The sequence below is a fragment of the Aythya ferina genome (genome assembly GCF_964211825.1).
Source record: "Aythya ferina genome assembly, chromosome: 2".
Taxonomy (NCBI): Eukaryota; Metazoa; Chordata; class Aves; order Anseriformes; family Anatidae; genus Aythya; species Aythya ferina.
Genome location: NC_140297.1, coordinates 13730192 through 13736817, shown reverse-complemented (window position 1 = coordinate 13736817; position 6626 = coordinate 13730192).

Sequence of the window (6626 nt, the reverse complement as noted above, 5' to 3'; positions counted from 1 at the left end):
CCCAAGCTATTTATTTATTTATATATAAATAATATAAATATATTATCTATTAAAATGAATTTTTATTCCTTTGTATTATAGTCTCACATATATATGAAATATACACAACATATATTCTCATATATATGAAAAGAAAACCTCATTTCATTTTCACATCATGATACCTTTGACACTCAGATAATATTTTTTTTACCAGTTTATTTTTGTTACTAAAAGTGACTAGTAAGCATAAAGCATACATGCTATAAATTTAAATTGAATGCAATGCATTCTTTTTTCTCTGCAATACTGTTACTGAATTATAATTAGTTGCTTGGAAAATGTTTGCTGGGTTTCAATCTCTTCATATGCCCCTCTCATAGGCATGTTTCTTGCACTCCTAAAATGGTCTCTAAGAATACTGGTTATTGTTATTCTTTCAAAAATTTGTGTTAGAGTTTATTGACAAGTTCTTATCTTGTTGATTCATTTCCCTTAGAGTTTCCAACTTGTGTTTTTAAGTTGAGTGAAGCAATGTGTTGACTGCTGTAAGCAGTAATGTGTAAGTACTTTGCACTTCCAATCAGAGCTGAATTACTTTACTAAGCAGCCATTGAGATGGTCTTTTCTCTAGTATACTTTGAAGACTAATCCATATTTTCAAGTTTAGACATTCCTTGGTTTTCAGCTGGGACACAGTCTTCATCCAGTTTTTCTATGAAAAATGAGCTATTTGGCAGGAAGCCTTTAAAATCCATTCTGTCTAGGTGAAAGAGTTTCTGCAAGGATCCAGTTTCGAATTATCCTCTGTCACTATCAGTGTGGCATTGAGCTTTGCATGCATTTTTATCTCTCTTATGTGAAAAACAAGCAAACAAAAAAGAAAACAACATTCATTTCCTTAGCTTTTGTGGAACATATATGTTATGTAACTGTGTGTGTGTATATCCTCAAATACATGTTTCAGAATATTAAATTACTCTGTATTAAATGCACTTCCTCGAGACATAGCTTTCTTCTTTTATATCCTCACTATCAAAACAGGTTTGATTCTGCCAGATGCAGATGATTCTACTGCATATTGTTGATGTAATTATTTCATTTTGAAGAGAATGGCTTACAATTCAAGTAATAAGGGCGTGCCTCTCTTGCCTTTGAAATTCAGATAATGTTTCCCACTCATTTAAGAGAAACAGGATCAAGCTTTGCAATTATGGAAACTTTGTTAGGTTGGTAGAGTGATCACATGCTTATTTTCTAAATCTGAATGAGCAGTTAGGAAAAACATTTGAATGACAGCAAAAAAAAGTTTGCATATTTTTTATATAAAGGGTGTATTTTACCATAGATGATTCAGCCTCATTAGCCTCCTTTTTTCATAAACACAATTCAGAATTCCACATGAAATGGGAAACAAAAGTGTTATCATAACTTTACATTTTTGTTTGCTTTGTTATGTTTTGAATGAGAACCAAAACTCAGAAAGGGGGAAAAATGTTTCAGTTTATCTGGCTGGCATTTTATTAAACAATATAATCTTCTCTTTCAACTTCAAAATAACTAAAGGATTTTGTTTTCTTTGTTTTCTTAATATCTTTTCTTAAAGGGGAAAATATCAAAGGTAGGAAATTTGACTTACAGGATTAAATCATGTTTGGTTCTTCATTTCTCTCAGATATATGCAGAATTTTTTCTTGAGTACTTTCTGTTAGCAACCCTATTTTTCCACTTACCTTTTTGAATTGTAATTTAGCAGGTGTGTCATTTTTTTGAGCTGACCCAAACTGCTTTCCCTTCTTATTTCATTTAAATCTACCTTTATACAGTAGAAGTTGGTGAAGCATGTAATGGAATATCTGCTATATGACAATTATTTACATGAAATGAGTAATACAATTTCATGTTTTACTTTCAATAACCTATAAACCTTGAAAAGAAGGTTTACTATAACTGAGTTACTGTCAGAATCGAACTTGGTCACATAAAGTCTAAATGAACAGGTGAAGACATACACTGTGTGTGTATATAAAATATGCTTATAGTCCTTACAATGACCTTTTTTCTTAAAATGTCCTTTTAGTACTTTACATTATAAGGACTACTTAGGTAAGAGTGCAGTGGGATACTCATCTATGGAAGAGGCACCTCAACACTGTCTGGTTGTTTTACTGTAACACAGGACCAGGACAACAAATGGTTGTGAGTGTAAGCCTGGAGAAAAGAAGGCTCAGGGGCGACCTTATTGCTCTCTACAGATACCTTAAAGGAGGCTGTAGAGAGGTGGGGGTTGGTCTGTTCTCCCACGTGCCTGGTGACAGGACGAGGGGGAATGGGCTTAAGTTGCGCCAGGGGAGTTTTAGGTTGGATCTTAGAAGAACTTCTTTACCGAAAGGGTTGTTAGACATTGGAACAGGCTGCCCAGGGAAGTGGTGGAGTCACCATCCCTGGAAGTCTTTAAAAGACGTTTAGATGTAGAGCTTAGGGATGTGATTTAGTGGGGACTATTAGCGTTAGGTCAGAGGTTGGACTCGATGATCTTGAGGTCTCTTCCAACCTAGAAATTCTGTGATTCTGTGATTCTGTGATTCTGTAAGGTTATGGTGAAATATATATTCCCAATCCTGCCTTTTGGAGTAAGAGTAGGAGTGAACCTCTCTCGTATGCATTCAGACATGAGAGTGAGGTTGAGAAGGAAGCCAAAGGATATTCATTAGTTTACTCTTCTTCCTGAATGGAGAAAAATCAATCAACTGGCAGAAATAAAAACAGTTTACAAAATCAGCTACGAAGGGATTCATTATGTTCACTTCCATCCTTCTTTCACCTTCCAGGTCTGAAAAAGAGAAAGACTCTACTGCACTAAGGAAGAGAGAAAGTTTTCATTTAGCAACTGGTAATTTGAGAGTTGTTCTATTTGATGCATTTTAAGTTGTAAGTCAGGAGAAAGGGAATATTGACAAAAACAGGAGATACCCAAATTCAACTCTGCTGCGATTTCCAAACCAAAGCATAAAAAGGGTATGTTTTCTTCTGGGCAAGAGGTAGAAAACCAGAAGCTAATAAACATTATCTAATACAGATTCCAGGCATCTGCTTTGTCATGAGATGATCTGCTTCTTTCTTTCACTCGACAAATTCCTGTAAAAGAAAATCTGCATTTTATCTATTTATCTGTTTATTTATTTTCATAAGGAAAACAAAGCACTTTTTAATTTTCTAAGGGCAGAATTTTCTTTAATTTTCACTGCTCTTTTTTTTTTTCTTTTTTTTTTATTATTATTATTATTCCCTTTCAACAATCTGAGATGGGATAAGCAGTGTGAAGATAGTATGTTAGCTGAAGATGCACCTCTGATATCAATAGAATTATCGTTTTGTTTATTCTCTGCTCCGTTCCTTATATAACTTAATGTTTTGACAACTTGGCAATTCACACCAAACAAAGTGTAATGGGATTCAAACAAAATCAATTAACACTTTAATTTTTTCTTATACTCCATCTGTTCTCATAGTAGAAGTACAAAAGCTCATATTATGAAACGAGAAGACTCCAAAATTAAATTTTATTTACTTCTCTGCAGTGAGAATCAGTAGTTTATCTGAACACTATTGTAGTGGAAAATTCCATGATTTCTACAGTCATAAATGACTAAACCTCTAAGGTTACTAAGATCAAGCCAAGCCCTGTCTCAAACTAAAATTTTGTTGAATTTCTGTGACTTCTGTCTTTGGGGAACCAGTGCATGGATAGTGCATTCTATCTAGCAGACTTTGTGTCTTAAAATACTTGGAAATTAAACTAGCTGATCATACTGCTGGCTGCAGCAGAAGCCAGATTTTTTTTTTTTGTTTTCAACATATTACTTCAAGTCAATCTTTTTAAAGCATCTCCTAATTATTTTATTTATTTATTTATTTATTTTGTACCAAATTTTAAATTAGATATATCTGAATGATCAGCATGAGAAGATTAATGGTGGGATTTCTTTCATTCTTCACTTTCCAATCCTGATGAATTCAATATACATTGGAAAGATCAGGAACTGTTCTGTATACTTTCTCTCTATATTATTATTCTGAGTATTATCCTCAGAAATTTGACATAAAAATCTTGTCATTTTAAGAAATGTTTTTGGAAAACCAAGCTAATACCCATAAAATTTCAGATGGGATTTTATTACTTCTAAGGAGGTTGTTGCAATCCATAAACAATATAGTTATCCTTGCACACATAAAACAGATTGAAAATTAGGCTGTAAATACAATTTACAGTCTTATTGTGACTGGTTGTTTGCATCAATCTCCGTTAATAAGATAGTGACATCAATTAAAACCAAAATACTGCCTTGCACTTTGATAGATTTTGTGCTTTGTTCTACTTATCACCTGCTAAGTTATTCATTATACATCTGTCTGGTAAGAGATACAGGGTAACATAAGTATTTACAGAAAAGTCCTAATTTTAAATTAATCTGAAGCAGAGGTTTCTTTCATGTGGTTGGACAGTTGTCTTATCCTGCTATCTTTCTAAAGTTTGAGGATAAGAAGAGACTGTTGTGGCACCACTGAAGTCAATAGACCTCATTGATTTTGATAGGCTAGATCTCCTGGGTTTTCTGGATTAGTGTTTTCTAGAACTGCTTGAGGGAACAGATCCATTATATTGTCTTTTCTGTTTCCCTAATCTCCGTTTATCTTTTATCCCTTTCCTTTATCACAATCTGATTGATGTTCTCATCATAAGACATCATGATTTTGTTTTTTTTCGCTTCCCTCTTGAACTGTCTTTTGTTCTGATAGAATGGTTCTAGCCTTAGTTATACTGAAATTTGGTTTAAATCTGTGTCTCATGAGAGGAATTACTAAAGATCATCTACTAGTGTGTCTGCTGATGAGTGACAAGGCTGGAAACACTGTCCTGCGTTGCACCAAACCTCCCTTGCATAGATTCAGTCTCTTACGCAGAATTCTCCTTCACATAGTTTATTCTGATATTTAAAGAAAAACTAATTTCAGTTAACTCTACCTGCATAAATGTTCAGCATACATTGGTTCAAATACCTTTATAGACAGACCTTATAAAAATATATATATATTGTTACTACAAGCATCATAAAGCACAATACTGTCTGCATTGTCCATGGGGAACCTGGGAAGTTAATTTAAACCTCAGGGCTAGAAACTTTAAATAGTTCTTGTTAGATGGATACCTCAATTTAGATTAATCCTTAAGTGTAATCTTCAGTTTACAAAGGTACAAGCTTCTGCACTAGTTATGGGACACTGGTGGGTCAGTGACTGGAACAATGAAAGACATCACATTTAAAAATAGAGGGGTTACCAGTAACCTCCAAAAGCTGACAGTGTTTTTATACTTATGTCTGTTGCTTATACTAGTTGTTCATTGCTCTTGCATGCTCAACCATACAGCTCATGGTTGTTAAGATCCATCCATTAGAGTAGAGTTGGAGAACTATCCAAACTTTCTTGACTTCATTTAGATCTTATTTCCACTTTGAAAACAAATAAGAAATATATTTTTCATTTTCATATCAAGAATGTTTTTCAGCTTTTTCTTCTTGAAATAACTTTCGTTTTCAAAGTATTTAAAAAAATATTTTAAATCTGAAAAATATGGCAGTCTAAGATTTTAAATTATATATATATATATTTAAAGTCAATCTCTCTCTCTCTCTCTCTCTCTCTCTCTCTCTCTCTATATATATATATATATTTTTTTTTTTCCTGGAAACTGTTTCTTGGAAAGCTCTTTTTCCAGTCTGACTCAGAATAAAACTGTTTTGAAGGCAATACATTTTTCTTTGGTGTGGAAATTTTGGTGTCCATATATTTCCAGATTTGTCTGAACCATGCTAGCATTCAATAGTACTTTAGCTCTGCCATCCTGACAATTAAAAATATGTAGCTTTGAAAGGAATTTAATTTACAATTTAAATTGAATTTGTCTCTTATACAACCAGAGTGAATCAGAAATATACTTTGTGGAACAAATGAAAATAAAGATATTTTATGTTTTTACAAGTCAGAAGAGAATCATACAGAAAGACTTAAATCTTCTTTAAATGATATTCAGTGCTTCCAAAGGGAGTGTTTTTTTTAATGATTATTTATTTATATATATATATATTTTAATATTTATTGATCTTATTTTTGGCTAGTAGAAATAAGAAGGGACAAAAACTGCAATTAAAGTCTACTGTTCCATGAAAAAAAAAAAAAAAAGAAAATCTGTACAGCTGTTTTCACAGACTGCTTCAGCTCCTTGAAAAAGTTATTTACACCCCTGTGTTCATAACTATATTAAATACTCAAAATGACTATGTTGAATGCCTACTTTAATTCTTGTCATCAAAATTACTTAAAAGTCTCTCTGGTAGCATAAACGATTCTTCAAGGAACTTACATATTACCCAGTATGATGAAATCCATTTAGCAACACAGAACACAAGACGTTAACACTTTTCAATCACATGTTAATTGAACTGAACTATATGTTTGCAGAGCAGATATGAACAACACACATAAAGAAAAGCAGCCTCCACTACCATTGTATTTCACAGAGTGGATACATTTTAGTTCTAGTCTCTGATTTACACTCTGATAATTTAAAAGGGACACTTCTAAAT